The sequence below is a fragment of the Crinia signifera genome, chromosome 6, assembly GCF_055691185.1.
Source record: "Crinia signifera chromosome 6, ASM5569118v1, whole genome shotgun sequence".
Lineage (NCBI taxonomy): Eukaryota > Metazoa > Chordata > Amphibia > Anura > Myobatrachidae > Crinia > Crinia signifera.
The window spans coordinates 32,476,108-32,498,991 of record NC_139222.1 but is presented as its reverse complement, the minus strand read 5'-3'; the positions used below and the strand labels follow the sequence as shown (position 1 = coordinate 32,498,991).

At 46.7% G+C, this 22,884-nt stretch overlaps 1 long non-coding RNA gene across 1 annotated transcript in view; it reads left to right on the top strand.

Moving 5' to 3' along the window:
- Window positions 1-14,224, top strand: part of LOC146006896 (uncharacterized) — a 50,543-nt gene extending 36,319 nt beyond the window's left edge. Inside the window, exons 3-4 of the long non-coding RNA XR_014444115.1 lie at window positions 7,699-8,016; window positions 14,111-14,224. This is a non-coding gene — a long non-coding RNA (uncharacterized LOC146006896). The remainder of the gene's footprint in view (window positions 1-7,698; window positions 8,017-14,110) is intronic.
- The last annotated feature ends 8,660 nt before the right edge of the window (window positions 14,225-22,884 follow it).

Below are 22,884 nucleotides of genomic sequence, written 5' to 3'. Positions count from 1 at the left end.
TGGGGATCTATGTTTCATAGGGGTAATTTATGTGAGATGGCGCTATGTGTTTACTGCCGGGACTGATATTTTTAGGATCTGGGATGAAGGCAGAGAGTCCACGGGAATAGTAGATTCCATTTATTACCTATCCTGGTACCCGGTGAGGCAGAAATTTACACTGAGAAATTGTACGCTGTTTTGCTTTAGCTGCCGTAGCGCCAAAAAGGGAAATATAGTTACGTATAAGCTGGTCAACTAAGTATAATTTGTTGAATTGAACAGGCTCAGTTACTTCTGTGGGCACAGAGTACACAGCCCTTAGTCGATAGAGTGGCAGTGAGGCGTAAGTGCCTTCATTATAGTTGCCATATAGTCCTGGCAGATGTTTTCCTAGCATGCGTGGATGGGAGGCATACCTACTTCTCGCTCCTAGTTTCAAGCTAAGTAGTTAAATCTGGCTTATATGTATATATATATATATATTTTTCCGAGCCTGATTGTAATAAATAAGCTAAGACAAGCTGTCTAATAGGCTCGGTTATCAATATCACCTTGTGAGCTGAGTGCGTGGCATTTGCATTTGAGCACATATGATGTTTGAGCAATAATCTGCGATGTTCTTTGCATGCATGGTCGAGAGGCATACTTACTTCTCAGGCCTAATTCCTAGCTACGCAGTTCTCTCTAGATTGCATATTGCGAGACTCTGCATGGTCACCGCTGGTATACGGCAGCACTTGCCCTCTTTAGTATCTTTGGAAATCGTTACATAGATACACCCCCTCATTTGCGATACACGTTTCATCCTCCAAGTGGATATATGTGGGCACATAGGTGCCTAGAGCTTGCTAGTGGGGTGTCATTCAGGCTGGCAGGGATTTTAGGCTCGGTTTCCCATCTGGAATGAGCGAGCAGAGATAGTGGTGTTCCTTACTTAATTCTGCTTTTGGGTGATGCCCTCAATGCTGCTGGGAAATAGCACTCGTGCTTCTGACAGCTGTGGGCCTCGCTTATCCCGATGATGAAGTATTCACATGACAGTGAGCATTACCATGTCTTTCTTTTTCAGGATATCTACAGGGCTCTCCCGGGTAGCTCCATCTTGCCGGGAGTAGGACAGCCTGATGCCAGCCTTGTTGCTAAAATATATATTCCAGGGAGCATTTACTTTTCGCCATGCGTAGTTCGTCTTTTAGAGTGAACTTCGTTGTGGCGTTATAAGGTACGCTCAGGTTGGGTCAACTGCTGTCTAACTCGTGAATAGCAGCGTTGCCCATGTGGGCCTGCTTTGTCGTCGTTTTCCCGTCGGATTGTTATGGTGTTGGATGCAGCGTCCCAGGACTGGCATAGTTGGCGGGGGGGCATTGGGTCTTGATGGGTCCCTGTCATGGATGCCGGGTTTTTTCCGGCGGTGAAGGCTGGGGCTCATTTGGATTTGGTGTCCTTGTTTGCCATGGTGAAATCATTTCTTTAAATGGTTCACGTTTTGGTTACGTGTTCAATCAGGTTGGTTTTGGGGCGCGGCATCCGGCATCAGGGTCGTATACCGGACGACTACTGGGAACATCCTTGTATAGGTTGCTGTTTAGGTGACCATGGCACGGGTGGCCTTAAGTCGCAATCCGGTCACTGAGTAGTCGGAGGTCTGGTGCGTTTCTATGTTTCAGCGGGCCTCCGTCTGTCAGTGTGCCCCCTTGAGGAGTTATCCGCTCGTCGCAAACGCCTTTTGCCTTTGCGGGGGCCTTGAGGAATTTTTTTGGGTGACCGTCAGTTTTAATTTTGGCCGGCGGAGCCTTTTTTGCCTCAAGTCAAGTTGGGTGATTATTGTTTCAATTATTTGGTAGTAATGACCAGCCACTGCGCATCACTAATGCTGCACCCCTGGGAACCCTCCTGCTCTACATTTAAAATGTGGCATACGAAGGGAATCTGGTGAGACTGCACTGTAGACTGTGTAGGAGTGGGTTGGCCAGGCACGGTGTAGCGCTATTCTAGCGCTGCAATCCCCATTACACCCTCACCCATGACAGTCAGCACCCATGGCAACCCACCATCCCCCCATCTGCACACATTTTTCATGCTGCACCCCCATAACCGCCTAAATCTAGACACCCCTAGCCTCCCTATAGTCAATATGTGTCAGTAAATAAGTGTCGGTTTTAAATTTAAATCTGATTTATGCTGTGTCGGCCCTATAAACTGTCGGTCTAATAAGTGTCGGGTTTATGGTTGTTGGACTACTCATTGTCTGTGGTTCAGCTGTCGGTGAAATATGTGTCAGTCTTATTAATGCCTGACTAATGTGCTTGTCGGACTAATGTGTGTCTGTTTAAGATTACTGTCTAATATATATTTGTCAGGATTTTGTGGTGTCTAACTACCGCTGTCAGTCAATGTACTGTCAGACAATTCATTGTGGGAATGCTATACTACACCCCCCTTCCTGTAGCCTACACCTTATTCTCACCTAATGCAATGTAACCATTATCCATCCCCTAGTACCTAACCCTCCCCTCCCATAGTCTACACCTAACACTTACCTAATGCAATGTAACCATTATCCATCCCCTAGTACCTAACCCTCCCCTCCCATAGTCTACACCTAAAACTCACCTAATGCAATGTAACCATTATCCATCCCCTAGTACCTAACCCTCCTCTCCCATAGTCTACACCTAACACTCACCTAATGCAATGTAACCATTATCCATCCCCTAGTCCCTAACCCTCCCCTCCCATAGTCTACACCTAACACTTACCTAATGCAATGTAACCATTATCCATCCCCTAGTACCTAACCCTCCCCTCCCATAGTCTACACCTTATTCTCACCTAATGCAATGTAACCATTATCCATCCCCTAGTACCTAACCCTCCCATAGCCTACACCTTATTCTCACCTAATGCAATGTAACCATTATCCATCCCCTAGTACCTAACCCTCCCCTCCCATAGCCTACACCTTATTCTCACCTAATGCAATGTAACCATTATCCATCCCCTAGTACCTAACCCTCCCCTCCCATAGTCTACACCTAACACTTACCTAATGCAATGTAACCATTATCCATCCCCTAGTACCTAACCCTCCCCTCCCATAGTCTACACCTAACACTTACCTAATGCAATGTAACCATTATCCATCCCCTAGTACCTAACCCTCCCCTCCCATAGCCGACACCTAACACTCACCTAATGCAATGTAACCATTATCCATCCCCTAGTACCTAACCCTCCCCTCCCATAGCCTACACCTTATTCTCACCTAATGCAATGTAACCATTATCCATCCCCTAGTACCTAACCCTCCCCTCCCATAGCCTACACCTAGCACTCACCTAATGCAATGTAACCATTATCCATCTCCTAGTACCTAACCCTCCCCTCCCATAGCCGACACCTAACACTCACCTAATGCAATGTAACCATTATCCATCCCATAGTACCTAACCCTCCCCTCCCATAGTCTACAACTAACACTCACCTAATGCAATGTAACCATTATCCATCTCCTAGTACCTACCCCTACCCTCCCATAGCCTACACCTAACACTCACCTAATGCAATGTAACCATTATCCATCCCCTAGTACCTAACCCTCCCCTCCCATAGTCTACAACTAACACTCACCTAATGCAATGTAACCATTATCCATCCCCTAGTACCTAACCCTCCCCTCCCATAGCCTACACCTAACACTCACCTAATGCAATGTAACCATTATCCATCGCCTAGTGCCTAACCCTCCCCTCCCATAGCCTACACCTAACACTCACCTAATGCAATGTAACCATTATCCATCCCCTAGTACCTAACCCTCCCCTCCCATAGCCTACACCTTATTCTCACCTAATGCAATGTAACCATTATCCATCCCCTAGTACCTAACCCTCCCCTCCCATAGCCTACACCTAACACTCACCTAATGCAATGTAACCATTATCCATCCCCTAGTACCTAACCCTCCCCTCCCATAGTCTACACCTAACACTCACCTAATGCAATGTAACCATTATCCATCTCCTAGTACCTAACCCTCCCCTCCCATAGTCTACTACTAACACTCACCTAATGCAATGTAACCATTATCCATCCCCTAGTACCTAACCCTCCCCTCCCATAGTCTACACCTAACACTCACCTAATGCAATGTAACCATTATCCATCTCCTTGTACCTAACCCTCCCCTCCCATAGCCGACACCTAACACTCACCTAATGCAATGTAACCATTATCCATCCCCTAGTACCTAACCCTCCCCTCCCATAGCCTACACCTAACACTCACCTAATGCAATGTAACCATTATCCATCCCCTAGTACCTAACCCTCCCCTCCCAAAGTCTACAACTAACACTCACCTAATGCAATGTAACCATTATCCATCCCCTAGTACCTAACCCTCCCATAGCCTACACCTAACACTCACCTAATGCAATGTAACCATTATCCATCCCCTAGTACCTAACCCCCCCCTCCCATAGTCTACAACTAACATTCACCTAATGCAATGTAACCATTATCCATCCCCTAGTACCTAACCCTCCCATAGCCTACACCTAACACTCACCTAATGCAATGTAACCATTATCCATCCCCTAGTACCTAACCCTCCTCTCCCATAGCCGACACCTAACACTTACCTAATGCAATGTAACCATTATCCATCCCCTAGTACCTAACCCCTCCCATAGCCTACACCTAACACTCACCTAATGCAATGTAACCATTATCCATCCCCTAGTACCTAACCCTCCCCTCCCATAGCCTACACCTAACACTCACCTAATGCAATGTAACCATTATCCATCCCCTAGTACCTAACCCTCCCCTCCCATAGCCTACACCTAACACTCACCTAATGCAATGTAACCATTATCCATCCCCTAGTACCTAACCCTCCCCTCCCATAGCCTACAACTAACACTCACCTAATGCAATGTAACCATTATCCATCCCCTAGTACCTAACCCTCCTCTCCCATAGCCAACACCTAACACTCACCTAATGCAATGTAACTATTATCCATCCCCTAGTACCTAACCTTCCCCTCCCATAGCCTACACCTAACACTCACCTAATGCAATGTAACCATTATCCATCCCCTAGTACCTAACCCTCCCCTCCCATAGTCTACAACTAACACTCACCTAATGCAATGTAACCATTATCCATCCCCTAGTACCTAACCCTCCCATAGCCTACACCTAACACTCACCTAATGCAATGTAACCATTATCCATCCCCTAGTACCTAACCTTCCCCTCCCATAGCCTACACCTAACACTCACCTAATGCAATGTAACCATTATCCATCCCCTAGTACCTAACCCACCCCTCCCATAGCCTACACCTAACACTCACCTAATGCAATGTAACCATTATCCATCCCCTAGTACCTAACCCACCCCTCCCTTAGCCTACACCTAACACTCACCTAATGCAATGTAACCATTATCCATCTCCTAGTACCTAACCCTCCCCTCCCATAGCCTACACCTAACACTCACCTAATGCAATGTAACCATTATCCATCCCCTAGTACCTAACCTTCCCCTCCCATAGCCTACACCTAACACTCACCTAATGCAATGTAACCATTATCCATCCCCTAGTACCTAACCCACCCCTCCCATAGCCTACACCTAACACTCACCTAATGCAATGTAACCATTATCCATCCCCTAGTACCTAACCTTCCCCTCCCATAGCCTACACCTAACACTTACCTAATGCAATGTAACCATTATCCATCCCCTAGTACCTAACCCTCCCCTCCCATAGCCTACACCTAACACTCACCTAATGCAATGTAACCATTATCCATCCCCTAGTACCCAACCCTCCCCTCCCATAGCCTACACCTAACACTCACCTAATGCAATGTAACCATTATCCATCCCCTAGTACCTAACCCTCCCCTCCCATAGCCGACACCTAACACTCACCTAATGCAATGTAACCATTATCCATCCCCTAGTACCTAACCCTCCCCTCCCATAGCCGACACCTAACACTCACCTAATGCAATGTAACCATTATCCATCCCCTAGTACCTAACCCTCCCCTCCCATAGCCGACACCTTATTCTCACCTAATGCAATGTAACAATTATCCATCCCCTAGTACCTAACCCTCCCCTCCCATAGCCGTGTTCACCTAATGCAATGTAACCATTATCCATCTCCTAGTCCCTAACCCTCCCCTCCCATAGCCTACACCTAACACTCACCTAATGCAGTGTAACCATTATCCATCTCCTAGTACCTAACCCTCCCCTCCCATAGCCTACACCTAACTCTCACCTTGTGCAATGTTACCATTAGCCATCCCCTAGTGCCTAACCCTCCCCTCCCATAGCCTACACCTAACACTCACCTAATGCAATGTAACCATTATCGGTACTCTTTACCTAGCAGGGCACCCACGATTTTGATCGTGGGCATCATTAGTAAAAAAAAATCGGTCGGTCGCATCGCATGCGGCCAAAAAAATCGCATGCGATGCGACCGACGCGATGCCTGCGATTTCCCATAGGGAACAATGTTAAATGTCCCAATTGACCCGATTTTCATGTTCAATGTCTCAATTGACCCGATTTTCCATAGGAAACAATGTTAAATGGGCCACAGAGGCCAAATAGGCACCCTGAAGTGTGAAATGGCCCCCACAATTGTTAACGCCAACGTGAACCCGAAGCGTGGCGAGCGCAGCGAACCCGCGAGGGGCGGCGGTACGCGTCCTACGACCTTTTCATACCCCCCACTATCCACGTCGGCGTGGAGTTGAGAACAGAAAGTGTGGCGAGCGCAGCGAGCCACCGAGCCCGAAGCGTGGCGAGGGGACGCGGACAGCTGTGAAGCCCGCGAGGGGACACGTATACCTGTGAAGGTGTCCGCGTCCCCTCGCGGGGCACGCTGCGCTCGCCACGCTTCGGGCTCGGTGGCTCGCTGCGCTCGCCACACTTTCTATTCTCAACTCCACGCCGACGTGGATAGTGGGGGTATGAACAGGTCGTAGGATGCGTACCGCCGCCCCTCGCAGGTTGATCGTGGGGTGGCGTTAACAATTGTGGGGGCCATTTCACACTTCAGGGTGCCTATTTGGCCTCTGTGGGCCATTTAACATTGTTTCCTATGGAAAAATCGGGTCAATTGAGACATTTAACAGGAAAATCGGGTCAATTGGGACATTTAACATTGTTCCCTATGGGAAATCGCGGGCATCGCGTCGGACGCATCACATGCAATTTTTTAGTGCATGCGATTGCCGCGGTGGGCGCCCTTCTAGGTAAAGAGTACCCCATTATCCATCCCCTAGTGCAGGGCTGGGCAACACCGGCCCTCCAGATGTTAATGAACTACACATCCCAGGATGCTTTGTATTAGTTTTGCTATGTGGCCATGCTGAAACTGATGCAAGGCATGCTGGGATGTGTAGTTCATCAACATCTGGAGGGCCGTTGTTGCCCAGGCCTGCCCTAGTGCCTAACCCACCCACACCCAAACCCTAACATCAGTATTCTGTGTTCCGTCAACCTTTCACTTGTCTACATGTTGAATGGTGACATAGTGGCTGCACGTCCTCTGGGCGTTTTTTACATCCTCTGGTCCTTTTCTGGCTGCCATATGGAACACAGTGTTGTAGCTGCTCTGTATGATGTGTAGTGTACAGATAATAGACATTTACAGCTGTTTCTGCTTTTTTATTTCCATAGCACATTTCCATGATGTCTGCACCAAAGGAAGGAATCAACACACATATTATCTCTGTACCATACACCATGCCTGGGGCCCCACAGCCAAATACTAATGCTATTAATATTCAATGGACCGTCCATTCTGCTCCAACACAGCCAAATGTGTATGAGGCTCCTCCAATGTGGAATGTGTCACCGGGACAACCACAGGTGGTTTACTCAACCGACCAGTCTGCTTTACCTGGGTACAGTGTCCATGCTGGTGGCATGCCGCAAGTCAGAGTTCCACCACAGTGTCAACAGATCTTTCTGCAGGGAAAATCAAAATCTCTGGGGGTGAGTGCTACATTTAATTATTATACATGGAAGTGGGATCATCCAAGGAAATTCAAGATAATTAGCATAACAATGTCGGTGCCAGATTTACAATGGGGTGGATGGTGCTGATGGTGCTCACTTTTTTAGAACGGGTGGGTGCCCTTGGATGTTCTCTGCTAGGAGTGGTGTGGCAGAATGGACAGTGGGCTTCTGGGTGGGTGCAAAGGCTGCTGGGGAGGGGATGGCAGACAGGATCAAATGACCAGTGTTGTGTGGGTGTGGCCATTGCTGTGTGGGTGTAACCAGTACTGTATGGGTGTGGCCAGTGCTGTGTGGGTGTGGCTAGCGCAATGCCGATTTGACCAGTGCTGTGTGGGTTTGACCATAGTCTCAAAATGGTTATCTGTTAAAAAATATTGATCCGGGAAAGTTGGGGAACTAAGGTCTCTGTATAATGACTCTGATATGAAGAGACTGAAATATGAAATAGTTTGGTGTATGTTAGACAAGCTGTACTGGACGGATGTAACAGCCTCTGATTTTATTAAAGGGGCAATCATTTACAAGGCATGGTTTTGCCTGGTAAACGCTTGCCTCTTTAAAAGAACGTCTAAGTTCGGCCGGCATTCCAAAACAGGCACCGAAGTCGGAGGCTATCACATCTGGCCAAACATCTAATTTATCATGTGCTGTAGAGGAGTTGCGCTGTAATGCTACTTGGGGCATTTTATTCAAGCAGGCTCTGTAACTACCAACAGGTTTACAGTCATATAACAGCTGCATGAATATAATGCTCTTAGTAGCGCTACAGTCATGTCAGGATACTGGTAACAACATTGTCACGCTTTCATAGTCACTGTAGACATGGTCAAAAGGTTGACACAAGCCATGGGTGACATTACCGTTTTAAAACGGTAAAAAAACCTGCAAAATTACTTATTGAAGTAAACCAACTGAGTGTACATACGGGCCCTTATTCTGATTGAGTCGGACGGACAATGGTTGGTGTTTGCGCATGTGCAGAGGCGTTTCTGCGCATGTGCGAACACCTCGCACGTCCGAACACGGTGTGAATTCCGTGCAAAAAGGATCGTACGGACCAATCCGAGCAGGGGGTGGAGAGGGGCGTGAAGGGCTGTTTGGGCTCATTACCATATGCATACGCCCCGTGTTTCATGGGCGTTCCCATGAAAACGCTGGGCGTACGTATGGTAATCTGGCCGTGTTGGGGCGGACAGCCGGATGCCAGCTGACCGCCCATATCCCTGCATTCACACGGAGAAATGTCCGAGTGGTCGGGAGCACTCGGAGCTGCCTGACCGCTCGGTCCATCATTCGATGGTCGGCGACCACCAGAGAATGGGGGAGGTTCCCACAGGCCATAGAGTGAGTGTTCACATGATATATCCCCTACTGTCCGTTCGCTCGGAAGTCTTACCACATTCAGACATTGTGAGCGATCCGTATGGTAGGCGGGGCTAAGAACACTGGGTGGCCGTCCAAAATACGCATCCGACCGAGTCAACTAGAATAAGGGCCACAGTGTATTTGCTCATGTATACAGAAGCGATCGTCTGTTCTTTGTTTTCCAGCTCACATTCAGTAAGGCCTATTGTGCCTTATTTCATTTTCCTCATTGTGGCTACATTGCAGATGTTTCTTTTTCCAATATAACCTGTATAATTTTTTTTTTTTTCAAATATGTTTATTGAGGACAAAAATGAGGTTACAATCAGAGTATTTAAACATATTTGTTCAGCAGGTATTAATGAAATCCCAGCTCAACTGGGTCGACACTATGAAATGAGAGCACCAGTCTTACATCCCATTGAACATAATATAAACCAATAACATTTCTTATCCTACATTTTTCTAAATTTTTATCAGATTGGTGGGAAAGAATAGAGAGAAGACAAGGAGGGGGGAGGGGGGGAGGTGCAGTTATCTTAATCATTAATAGATCAGTACAACATCGATAGAATGATTATAACAAATTTTCTGATAATTCAAGGAGTCTGCAAATCTCAGTTTTCTGTGGAGGCGGGCGGCTGTTTATGAAGGGGCCCCATGTGGAGCAGAACCTTCTGGTTGAGGAGGGGGTGGGGTGTTTCAGGAGATCATATCTATCATAATAAAGATATTTTAACAGATGAGACTCCACTTCCAGTATCGTGGGTAGGTGAGGTTTTATCCAGGCATTAAGGATAATTTTCTTTGCCACTGTAACGATAAGGGTCAGGGTTGGGATTAGCTTAGAGGATGGAGGAGGGATGGGCCAAGAATCGATGTTGGCGAACAACAACGGTAGTGGATCAAGGGTTGCTTGAAAGTGGAAGTGGAGTCTGACATATGTCACAATCTTATTCCAAAATCTCATTATGTGCCTGCAGGACCAGAAATTGTGGACCAATGAGGCCTTGGGGGAATGGCATTTCAAGCATTTGCCATCTTCGTCTGGTACAAAGAAGCTACGCTGGTGCTGGGATACATACGCTTTATGGGGGCATTTCACATGAACCTCCTGTAGTACTGATTATTTTAGAATTTTTAATGTTCTAAGATGGTATTTGAATAGTGTGTTAGGATCATGTGAACTTGTCAGATCTCTTGACCATGACTCAGCGACCTGTTTCTGGTGTTTGGCTCCTGGGAGCTCTACTATGGGATCATATAACATTTTTGACTTAAACTTACCCTTTTGAAACTTAGCCAGAGCTCCGGATATCATCAACGTGGCAGGCTCATTGGGGTTGAGTGGGGGTAGGGAGCGGGTGAAGTGGCTCAGTTGGAGGAGAGGGAAATATGATGCGTGGGGTAGGTTAAATAACTGCTGTAATTCGGGGATAGTATAAAGGCGGCCTCCTGGGTCGAAGACCTGGGAGATGCGTTTTAGACCCTTGTGGAATAGGCGTCTGAAGCGTGCACAGTCTATACTGGGGGGTAGTAAGGGATTGCCCCAAATGGACAGCCAGGGGGATATTTGGGGGGTGTAACCTAATGCCTTTGATACCGACCACCATGCCGCGTGGATCTCAATGAAAAGTCTATTTTGGGCTATGTGATTGGGGAGTTTGGTTTTTGGGGTGTGAAGTAGAGCGCTTGGGGAGTATGGGGCAAGGATAGCACAGTCTAGGTCATAGTCTGAGTAAGTTCCGAGTTCAGTCAACCAGCCCATTGCAAATCTGCACAGTAAGGATTTGGAGTAGAGGTTTAGGTCGGGAATATTAAGGCCTCCCATGGCTTTAGGGAGGTGGAGTTTGTGCAATGCTATTTTGGCCTTTTTTCCGTTCCAGAGGAATTTGGAGATTTTGGAGTTAAGTTTTTTGACATCAGCATTAGATATCTTCATAGGGAGCATCTGGAGAATATAGAGTAGTTTTGGGATAATCATGTATTTAATTACCTCCGCTCTTCCCAGCAGGGACAGTGGTAGGTTCGCCCAAGCCTCCAAGGAATTAGCCATGGAGGATAGTAGGGGGTCGAAGTTACTGGAGTATAGTTTATCTAGACGATTTGGGATTTGAATACCCAGATACTTTATCTGGGACGTTTGTGATTTTATAGATTGGAGGTCTGAACCCGCAGGGAAGAGCGGAGGGGGGCCTTTTAACATCATGAGTTCTGATTTTGTTATGTTTATTTTATAACCCGAGAATGAGCTGAAGCTCTGGATTAGTCTGAGGGCCTCGGGTAGGGAGTGTGTCAGGGAAGTAAGGAACAAAAGCATGTCGTCTGCAAACAGTGAGACACAAAGATCAACACTCCCCACTCGGATCCCTCCAAAGGTTGGGGTTTGACGCAGGGCGGTGGCCAGGGGTTCAAGGGCAAGGGCAAAAAGGAGGGGCGACAGGGGGCAGCCCTGTCTTGTCCCTTTGAGATATGGGGAAGGGGTCCGAAAGAGATCCATTGCACATGATTCGGGAGGAGTTGTTATATAGAGAGCGTATTAAATTGATGAATGTGTTTGGAAAGGAGAATTTACTGAGGGTGTCAAATAAGTGGTCCCAGAGGATCATGTCGAACGCCTTCTCCGCATCCAAAGAGAGAACTGCCATTGAGGCGTCCGACCTGGACCCCTGGGAGATATAGAGGGCTGATAGTACCTTTCTAATATTTGTCACTGTGTTCCGACCAGAGACAAAGCCAGTTTGGTCTGGGTGGACCAGGGAGGGCAATAGCTTTTTAAGTCTTTCGGCCAGGATTTTAGTTAAAATTTTGTAGTCTATATCCAGTAGGGATATGGGTCTATATGACCCTGGATCGGATAGATCACGTCCATCTTTTGGAAGGACTTTGATGGTCACTAAGTTGAAATGGGGTGGTACCACATTAGATTGCATAATTTGGTTGTACATATCTACTAGGGTAGGGGAGATTTTGGGGGCCATTAATTTATAATATTCTGGGGTGAACCCATCAGGGCCAGGGGCTTTTCCCAGGTGTAGGCCTGCTATAGTTTTCTGGACTTCTTCCAGTGTGATGGGAGTGGAAAGGGATTCTGCATCTTCGGGAGATAGCTGGGGGATAGACAGACCTTCCCAGAATTGTCTAGCTTGGTCAATGTCAGGTTGGGGGGCAGCATAAAGATTGGCGTAAAAGGAGCATAGTGTTTGGGCAATTTGGGAATTGGAAGTGGTTATTGCGCCATCAGTGCGCTTCAGAGGATGTACCACAGATGGGGCGTGGTGTCCTTTGAGCAGGTTCGAGAGAAGCTTGCTTGACTTGTTCCCAAACTTATAAAAGCGGGCATTAGAGGCGAAGGTGTGGAGAGATTCTGATTTGATGAAGAGGCCTTCAAAGGCTGATTTGGCTTGCTGATACTCTAACTTGGTGGTTGGTGATGGTGAATTCTTGTAGACTATGTATTTAGCAGACAACTCGGTTTGGGCCTGGGCAAATTCCTGGGCAATGGATCTCTTTTGGAAGGAAGTTTGGGAAATTATCGCGCCCCTCACTGTAGCTTTGGAGGCCTACCAATATAGGGAGGGATTGGACAAAGCGGTAGGGTGATTATGGGATGCATAGTCATCCCAGGATTCCTGTACAGTTTTCTGTAGGGAGGGGGAAGTTGAGAGGTGGGAGGGGCATCTCCAGGTGATAATCGGTCTTTTTTCAGGGGATAACCGGATTTTAAGCCATGTGACAGGGCAATAGGTTCAATGAAAGAAGTGACAAGTGCTGGGAACAGGGAGGCTGAGAGGAGTATATAGTCTATTCGTGAGAGGGTTCCGGCGGAGACGGAGAGGCACGAGAAATCTCTCTCTGTGGGGTGAAACACCCTCCATATGTCCATCAGTTGCAGTCTAGCCGCCAGGGCCGGAACCCCTAGTCTGGGCAATGATCTGTGGGTCGGTATTTGTTTGTCTAGGTCGGGGTCAGAAATAAGATTAAGGTCACCACAAAGTATCATAGGTAGGTGGAGGTATGGGGTGAGAATGTGAATGATATCTAGGAAAAATTGTCTGGAGTAGGTGTTGGGGGCATAGACGTTTAGAATAATGTACTGAGTCTGGGCTATGGTGATGCGGCATAGGGTATATCTACCTTTCGGATCTGAAAGCAAGGGCTCGGCTGAGAGTGGTGTTTGTTTCTTCGCAAGGATCACAACTCTTCTGGATTTGGAGTTTAGGGATGCTGAGGCCAGAACCTGCCAGTTGAGCATCCGGAGCTTGGCCGTCTCAGGTTGTGTGAGGTGAGTTTCCTGCAGGCACATAATGTCGACATGCGACTTGGTACTTGTTTCCTATCTGGGCGCCCAGGTTTTCTACGTACGGCACCGTAATGAAATCGGATCGCATCGGATTCGGTACTCGATGATGTACGATGGCATACGATCCGATCCGATCCGATTTCATTTAAAATCGGATCGCATCGCATGCGGTGCACAATGCTGTACGATGGCGTCCGATCCGACTACATTTTGTATCGGATCGGAGTGGATGGAAGGGTGGCACTTGGGAATCAAGGGAAGACACTTTGGTACCCAAGGGAAAATTCACAATTTTATTAATTATTTCAATACAATTTTAAGAAAAAATTCAGTCGACACATTTATTTCATTCAAATATTTTATTTGAATTAAAAAAAAAATTTTTTTAAATAACCATTTCAGGCCCTGGTCTGGATTCCTTGCAAAATAAGCAGAGAACAGCTGCCTTTGGGGAAGGGACTACTGTAACCACAGAACTTGGAATCGGGCATACAAACAGTGCCGCAAACTGCACATGGGTTCAGCATAAGCAACAAATATGAGAAACAGTGCTTCGTGAAGGACCACAAAAAGTATGGATTCACAACGTTCAGAACTTCGGGACTGTGTCCCTAAAAAGCCGAAATTGTGGTACACCAGAGGAAATAAATAATGTCGTTGAAACAAACACAGGGAGAACAACAAAAGCATTGCTGTATGATTATTTTGGAAAAATATAAAAATGCCAAATTGGGGAGAATTTAAGATAAACGCGCATCATCTGAGGCAGGGGATTGTGTACTCACCAAAGATGTATACACAACCCCAGATAATGTCGAGGGGTCAGTGGCAGAGGTAGATGGTATATGGGGTCCCGGCGCATAAAAAGAAGGGGGAGGCGGAGGATTAACCGGCGCATAGTACATAGGATGTGGATGTGGGTATTGGGGTGGTGGGGGCAATTGACTGGGGGTAGTAGCATTTGGTACGATTTCACACGCATCAGTCAAAGGGCGGTATTCAATGAGCCAGAATCGCCAAGTTTTATGGCGATTCTGTGTTTTTTTCATGTGTGCCGGCGATTTTATGAGCTGTATAAGCGAATCACCCTATTCAATGACCTATAATCGCCGTTGAGGACCGGTGAATGAAGCACCAATCGCCAAATGTAATTCTCTAAAAATCGCCGTTTTTAGTCTATAGGATTTTGCATGGGGAATCGACGGTAGTCGAGGGGAATCGCCAAAAGTGTATTCAATGTGAAGTTGGCGATTCCTTTTTCTTGTTACATATCGCCGTTCCTCACCGAGTGTCCCTCGTCATTTTTTTCTGGTGAACTTTGATAGGAACATGTCAAATAATTGGTTTTAAGTGTTTTATTTAACTGTGCAAGTGTAATGTATTATTATTTGCTGCCCTTGTGTGATGTGATGGTCGTAGAAGTGCTATACAAATATATATTTAATTTTTTGAGGTATTTTTTTTTTCTCCCACAAAGCACTGTTCTTACCCATGGTGCACCTCACTTACCCATGATTCTCCTCCCCACCTCACTCCTTCGTTTGCCCTTTGTGCAGATTACCCCGATTTTGGCGTCTGCTGTATTGGAATGCGTTTATTCAGGGTAATTTGCATTTCTATTGCATTTCACTGCTTTTTTTTAAACACTGACGACATTACTGACGCTGCTTTGGGAAACGCAGGGTTGGCTGAGAATCGCCGTTAGGGCCGGCGATTCTCAGCCACGTTGAATAGGGTGACTCGGCGACTCCCCACGAATCCCCATGCATGGCGATTGACAGCAAAAAACCGGCGATTGGCAGGCGAATGAAAAAACAGAATCGCTGTGACAAACGATTCATCTCATTGAATACCGCCCTATGTCTTGTCTGATGCGCGGATCATACCAACATGCAGTAGACGCTTGAAGATGCGGAACTGGTGTGGATCCATATTCCGCATCTCACCGATGATGTGATTTCCAAAATGTTGGAAATAATCTGGTGGATTTTTCCGTGCTTCCTCCGCATATATACAGCAAAACTGTTGTCCACTAGAAAGAGAGCTGGTTGGCTGGGAGGTTTCTCTCCTCCTTCGCCTCCTTGAGGGAGCAGCAGTTGTTGTTGAAGCCTCCCGAGGAGGAGGAGGCGCTGCTTCCGCTTGCTCACCAGCTTCTTCTTGTGGCTTAGGGGAAAATTGCTAGTGGAAAAAAAAAAAACATAATGAAATAAACAATCAAATTTACAGTTGGTCACATACAATAAATGTCATATGAAACACTTACTACGTCCGCACTCTCAGAATCACTGCAGCGAGAGGCATCCTCCGTACAACTTCCCTCTGGTGTTCTCCCTGGTGTCTGTTCCACGACAAACTTCATTTCCTGGTAGTACCACAATTTAGGCTTGTAACGGGGAACAGTCTCGTCTTCTGAACGCTGTGAATCCAATACTTTTTTGTGCTCCTTCACTAGCACAGTCCTCATATTTGTCAGCTTACGCCGAACCCATTTACAGTCTGCAGCACTGTTTTTCTGTTTGCTGTAATCAACTAATTTGTTGTATGCCCGATTCCGCATTCCTTGGTTACGATAGTCCGGATTATCCATATTCCAAAGGCAGCTGTTCTCCTTGTAGATTGCAAGGAATCCAGACCAGAATTTATTACTGTAAGTGCGTGGCATGTCTAAAAAAATACAAAGAAAACAAAAACATTGCTTCATGTAATCATGGAATGCACTGTTAAATGTTCATATTACAAACAATTTGTTATTACAATGGAATAGGAATTGTAACACAGTGCCATGGATTTCTATCACACAACATTGCACTGCATCGCATAGCTTAGTATGCTACAAAGCAGCATGTTATGCAGTCCAATGGCAATTAAAATAGTTAAATCACACAAATGTGTCCATAAAATTAAAAATGTATCCCTATTGTGAAGGCTCCTCCACACCATTATTAACACCATCGCCACCATCAACACCAACCCGAAGCGTGGCAAGGGGCGGCGGTACGTGTCCTCCAACCTTTTTATACCCCCACTATCCACATCGGCATGGTGTATGAGAATAGAAAGTGTTGCGAGTGCAGCGAGCCACTGAGCATGAAGCGTGGACGGCGGACGCAGATTATGAGTCCAAAGCATGGCGAGTGCAGTAATGGGATGCGGAATACATTTGAATAAAAAATTACCTTTCACAGGAAATCGTGCAATTTCACACAAAACCACATTCCGCTCTCTTCACTGTAAACAGCGTCTAAAAATAGTAAATAGAATGTTTACATTTAATATGCCTGTACAATTTCAAAAAGCAAGTACAATAGAAATACATTGCAGTACATGCTACTCTATCAGTAAAATAAATGGGAACAGTAACGTGTTGTGTCATTACATCATGAAAACATCACACTGTCGTCTGATATTTGTCATTACAGAATTTGGTACTTGTTTCCTAGCACGGTGTCCATCGGGTTGATTGCATGGCTTAAGTTTAAGGCATGTGATCGATGCGATTGACCCAATTTTTACATTGAACATCAATGTAAAATGGTCCCTGAGACCCGTTTTTACATTGTTTTCAATGCAAAAAGCCACAAAACCCCCCATTTTAATAGCAACCCCCCCCCATGATGGTTGAAATACCCCCATTACCAACGACACCACCACTATCCACGTGATCCCGAAGCGTGGCGAGGGGCGGCGGTACGCGTCCTCCGACTTTTTCATACCCCCACTATCCACGTCGGCGTGGAGTTGAGAATAGAAAGTGTGGCGAGCGCAGCGAGCCACCGAGCCCGAAGCGTGGCGAGAGCAGCGAGCCCCGCGTGGGGACGCGGATACCTGTGAAGCCTGCGAGGGGACACGGATACAGGTATCCGTGTCCCCTCGCGGGCTTCACAGGTATCCGCGTCCCCTCGCGGGGTTTGCTGTGCTCGCCACGCTTCGGGATCACGTGGATAGTGGTGGTGTCGTTGGTAATGGGGCGGTAAATTGCCATTATCAGTCCACTTATAATTGCAATCAACTTTTTTGGTCCTTATACCAGACTTAGGTCTACATTTATTAAGTCGACACCGTAAGGTCGACAGGGTTGAAGGTCGACATGACTTAAGGCCAACATAGGCCAAGGTCGACATGGGTTTAGGTCAACAGGCATTAGGTCGACAGGAGTTTTTCACTGTTTTTTGGGGCAAATGTTGACACAGTCAACATGGAGACAGTTGAAGTTGAACTGCACACACTATTTTCTTCTACAATAACGTCCTAGTGCATGGTAGGGCATGAAATACTGCCTGTTGCCACATGTCGGCTCAATATACAGTGAAAAACTCCTGTCAACCTAATGACTGTTGACCTAAACCCATGTCGACCTTGGCCTATGTTGGCTTTAAGTCATGTCGACCTTTAACTCTGTATCCCCCACAGCCCCACCTCACCCCCCAACAAACCCACCCCCCCCCCTCCCCACAGCCACATAAACATGTCCCCCACCCTGTGCATGCCTCCCCCACCCCCTTCCCCCCACCCCCATATCTCCCCCACGGCCAGCTATGTGCTGGATTACACATCTAAGTACTTACTTATTGTAAGTCAGGCAGGGAGCCAGACACCGATTATGTCTGCGCAGTGTGTGTTGTTATTTCCTGGTTTCATGTACGTTTTGGCGCCTGTACAATGTGATTGACAAGAGGGCGTGAAATCGCGTCGCGTCGCCTCTATACAGACGATGCGTTGGGACGCGACGCGATTTCATAGCTAAATGTATTGGCTGAGACGACTGACTTAACATATTAAACCTATGGGAAACGATAAGAAATCGTGTCTCATCGCATCTTATGCCATAAGATTTTGGCATAAGATGCGACCACACTCAATTTAATATTACACTATATTTGTAATGTGCTCTATACCCCAGCACACCCCATACCCCAGCCCCCCACTGCTCACCCCAACCACAACCAAAACCCCCCATCCACAATCCTCCACCATACTCCACCCCCCCTTTAGCCCCCCCACTATACATGTTTGGCAGAAGTGTGGCGAGCGCAGCGTGACTGCGCAAGGTGACGCAAATTACTTTACTGCACTCAGCACACATCGTGAAGTAAAGGCCAGTGGGGGGGGGGGGGAAACATTATCAAGCATATCATACCCTATCAATCATATCATACATCTGAGACAGTAAAGATGACCTGCTTTAACAATGATTTTTTTATTATTATGTTATTAATATTGAACTTTAAAGGCAGACAGATCAATTAATGGATTATTCATCCTTAGGGAGGAGGGTTAATGCAAAAAGTGCCCTTTGAAAAATATTATCCCTGCCCAATGTCTGTCTCCAAATGAACTCCTGTAGATATGATTTTAGCATGTGGCGTGCTGTTCCTCTGTGTCGTTTGTTGCGCCACTTGCACGCACCCCACATACGTTCGATGTTTTGCGTATGCACGCCTGTACTTGGGTCCACAAAATTGAACCTATGGTTTACTTGTGCATGAAAATAACCTGCTTGCGTCAGTTCATGGGTCGTATAGCCCCTCCAGCAGTCGCTGTAGATTTCAGTCCCAGGCTCAATGTTTTCAATAATGGCGGCCACCAATCCTTCCTGGACCACCAATCCTGCGCTGTGGCTGCGACAGGAGGTCACAAGTACAGGCCTCTCTCATAGTGCGGTTAAAGAGGACAGCAGTCTTCTTGGACATGGAAAGTTCTTCCTCACAATACTGGATAGAAGTGAGCTCCTTGGTCCAGGAATAAATAAATCTCGCCATGATGACAAGAGGCATGCGGCTTCCTGGAAAACACCAGGTGGCACGGATGCTCACTTTTTTGTGGCACACTTTAACGTGGCAGCGCCACTTCATCTCTCGGACAGACATCTTCATATTATGCCCGTTTTCACATTGCATTACGGAAGGGATCAGACTACAGCGTTGGAAAAAAGTAATCGCATCCTCCTCTGATTTAGGCAGTGTAAACAAATTAGTGGCAGATGCCATCTCAGAAGCAAACGCTAATAAAATAAAATGATAAATCCAGCATCAGTACTTTATCTGTAATATATTTTATCCACTATTAGCTGCTTATACATATCCGCAATTCTATGACACTGTATACTCGATTACACTTCATAAGCTACATTTTATCCATGTTATTAATAATTCAGTAACTCACCAATAGAATTCAGCTGGATACTGGAAGCAGTAAAGGAAGTCTGGAAATTCAAACTCAGTCCAAATTCCAATAAATAATAAGTAAATAATCAGCAGTAAATTAAAACTCCAGCAAAAATTCAAGAAATTATCTGTCAATAATCAGCAGCTCTCACAATATCAACCTCTCTTATCACCAACAAACCCACAAAGATTTCAATGTACAGATGTGACAGAGGGCCGGCTTGGGCCGGCTTACCAGTGTCATGACACTGATAATGATGATGTAATGTGTAACTGTGCAGAAAGTGAAGGGGGCAGGATTAGCATGTACATATGAAAACACATTATTTTCTGTGTTTCTGTGCAGATGTGACAAGGGGAGGGCTTTGAAGGGTAAATAAATACAGTAGTGTTACAGATGGGCCATCCTATGGGCCAACCATAAAAGCGGGAACGAAATCGGATCGCATCGCATCGTTCAATATCGTGTATGTGCATTTGTGGTATCCGATGCGATGCGATCCGATTTTTATACGGAGAATAGCATGGTGTGCAATTAACGTAGCGGGCGCCCAGATAGAAAACAAGTACCTGCAATTTATTAAGGTACATGAGAATACGCTTCCTCTTTTGAGGGGAGTTTATCCCGCCCACATTCCAGCTACCCACCGTCAAAGTGGACATGGGTGTGGAGTGGAAGTGAGTGGGACAAAGCGGCACATAGTAATCTCAACATCGGAGAGATATACAAACATTTTGAAGATCTCATAACTGCGAGGGAAGGGGTTGTGAGGAAGAGACGGGTAGGAGGAGAAAAAAAGGGGGGGGGGGAGAAAACAGTTGTACATAGACTTCCAGAAATGAGGACCCAGCAACCATAACGTGTCACTGGTGGCTCAGGTCAGAGTAAGGAGAAATCTGGAGAGGTACCTCCACCAGGGCACCGTCTCCACGCACACAACCTTAAATATTATTATTATGTAAATGGTAACAATAGCTATAGCAACAGCCAACATCAAGTGAGATTAAAAGGTGAATGTTACGCCCGCCACAGGAGTAGAAGGGGGGGGGGGGCTTCTGTAAGAGAAGCCGAGAAGGGGGGGGGGGGGGTGATGGGAGAATTGGGGAGAGAAGACAAGGGAAGCATTTTTTAACGATCATATAACTGGTAACATTAGGGCCTGGTTAACAGGGAGACCAGGTAGGTAAGTCCAGAGAGTTCTCTGTGTATTCTGCAAGCTTTGGGTAGCCCCATCTCATTTGAAGGTATCTCCAGGGGGGGGGGGTTTGAGATCGGAAGATCAAGATCTAGCAACATAGGGAAGGAGATAGGAGTTAGGGAAGGACGCATAGGTGTGTGGGACTTGGTGGGACTTGCTTCTGGAATCTCCCGGACCGAGGGAATAAATTTCTCAAGAGCGTTCATGAGAGGGGTGGATAGATGAGGGAGAACTGGCATAACAGAATTGTATGTGGGGCATCACCCTTCAGGCAGCCCTGGTTTCTATGAGGTTGTTGTTGGAGGTGATCAGGAGGGATCGTCTGCCCAGGAGTGGGCGGGTCTAGATGATTCTTCCAGCTCTTGCAGGTAAGCCTCAGCGTCTAAATGGGAGCTAAAGTCTTTGAAGGTGTTGCATGGAAAGACTCGTAATCTTGCTGGGTATAACATGGCAAACTTTACTCCGTCCCTTATTAGCTTCGCACATGTGGGGGCAAAGTCTCTGCGGGCCTTAGAGTTCAGCGGAGAAATCTTGAAAAATCAGGATTTTATGGTCCTGCCACTGGATGTCCCTCTGTTTCCTGGATGCTGACCATATCAATTCTTTGTGCAAGAAATTCAAAGGTTTGAAAATCACTGCACGTGGTTTGGCGCCATCTTGTGGCCGAGTGGACCCCAGCCTGTGAGCCCTTTCTATCACGAGGTCTTCACATCTGTCTGAGATCTGCAGCATTTCAGGGAGAGTCACCCTAATAAAGTCAAATAATGCTTGCCCATGGACAGTTTCTGGTAGTCCTATAATGCGCAGATTACATCTGCGGGAGCGATTCTCCAAATCCTGCACTTTATTGTGCAGATATAATATTTCCTTATGAGCGCATTGTACTGTGTCCTTTAGTTCTGCAATGTCAGCAAAATTAGCCCCAACTGTCTGCTCCGTGATTTGTACCCTCTGCTGCAGTTGGGCAATCTGGCGATTAATGTCAGCAGTCTGCTCTTTCAAGAGGGGTCCTATGGATGCCCTTATGGCTGTCACCATGTCCCCATAAGTAACTGGGGCAGTCAGTGGAGGCAGTGGGGTTTCAGGGGGACAGTACTCACTGCGCTGGGTATCAGTGTCCGCTTGTGGGGAACCTGGGTTTGCTGCACGCTGAGGAGGTTTTGGAGGCAGTGGAGGGTGAAGTAGGGGGAGCTCTCTTGGATCCGGCGCCATCTTGGAAATCGGAGCAGGCCGCTCCCTCTCCTGTTTCTGGCGGCTGGAGGTGCTGGGCATCGCGCTGAGAAAGCGCTTCATGCAGCGGGGGGCTTGGGCTGAGGTTAGGAGGTGGCGGGCGGGTTGTTGGAGGGCTATTAGCCGCGTTACATGCGGCGTGGAGTGCCCTGGTATCGGAGCTCCCCTATCCCACTACCGCGGCATTCGGGGGCGGAGCCGGAAGTCATAACCTGTATAATTACTCGCTGTTTCCTAGTCTGTTACCACTGACAGATATTCTAGTAGTATTTCCTAATACCGCTGCTGCATTTAGCGTTCCAGATGAAAACGTGAAGTTTTCAGCTCCATCTCCACTAAATAAATGCTAATATTCTGGCCCTGCTAATCTTACATATATGAGCAACGGTGGTATATGAATTGCTTCATGCAAATAAGGCCAGTTACCCAATCATTTAAAAATAAATGAATTTAGTGATTGCGATGCTATGATTTTAATTTTAGACCTTAGGGCTTTTCTTAGGTGCATTAGACACCCCCCCCCCCCCCCCCCAACCCTTAAACTTGCCGATACTGTTGCCCACATCACACTTTAGCCTAGAGT